This window comes from Octopus bimaculoides, chromosome 1, assembly GCF_001194135.2.
Source record: "Octopus bimaculoides isolate UCB-OBI-ISO-001 chromosome 1, ASM119413v2, whole genome shotgun sequence".
Taxonomy (NCBI): domain Eukaryota; kingdom Metazoa; phylum Mollusca; class Cephalopoda; order Octopoda; family Octopodidae; genus Octopus; species Octopus bimaculoides.
This window is the reverse complement of record NC_068981.1, coordinates 21,786,272-21,787,322: the sequence shown is the minus strand read 5'-3', so window position 1 is coordinate 21,787,322 and position 1,051 is coordinate 21,786,272.

The window sequence follows — 1,051 nt, the reverse complement described above, 5'->3', positions numbered from 1 at the left end:
TCTCTCTCTCTCTCTCTCTCTCTCTCTTTTACTTTTACTCTCTCCACCCCCACCATCACTCCTGTAGCACTGCTTCACACATGTCACCCCAACCTCTGTCATACTCTCTCTCTCCACATCCTCACCCTGATCACTATCACTCTTCCCTTTCTCTTCCCCCACTTCCTTAGTTCATCTTATGCAATCATCCTCTCTTCTACCCACTTGACCTGGACGAATAGACACAACATAGACAAGTGAAAGTCCCCTTGTTTCTTGCAAGGTACAAGGTACAAGGCAGCTTCGCTTTTACAGGTGCCTTCCACAATAAAATGCACCCAATACACTCTGCAAACTGTTCAATAACTGTGTAGAGATATCATTGGGTCATGAGGACCTCTTAACTTTGTCTTGCTGTTGACATAACAATCTTTTCAGTGCTGCTGACATGATAAATGCATCTAGTACACTCTGTAAAGTGCTTGATGGAAGAAGAGAGATATCACAGGGTTAGAAGGACCCTTTAGTCTTGTCTTGATAATGATATGACAATATCTCAAGTGATGGTGTAATGAAAATATGCACTCAGTGCATTCTGGAAAGTAGTTGGTCGAAGAGAAGGTATCCAACCATAGAAACTGTGTGAAATGAAATTTATAAGTAAGGTGTTGTCTTCTGACCATGTCTAGGAAGGTTGTGACTAAATAGGAACTCACTCAAACTTTGACAACCCATCCAACTCATGCAAGCATGGAGAGCCAGTATAAATTGATTATGACGATGATGACAACAACAGCAATGATGACATGAAAAAACAACAATGATGATGATGATGATGATGATGATGATGATGGTGGTGGTGGTGGTGCTGATGATGATGGTGATGCTGATGCTGCTGCTGCTGATGATGATGATGACAATGACGATGATGATGATGATGATGATGATGATGATGATGATGATGATGATGACGGTGATGATGACGATGATGATGACGATGATGATGATGATGATGATGATGATGATGGTGATGATGATGATGGTGATGGTGATGATGATGATGGTGATGATG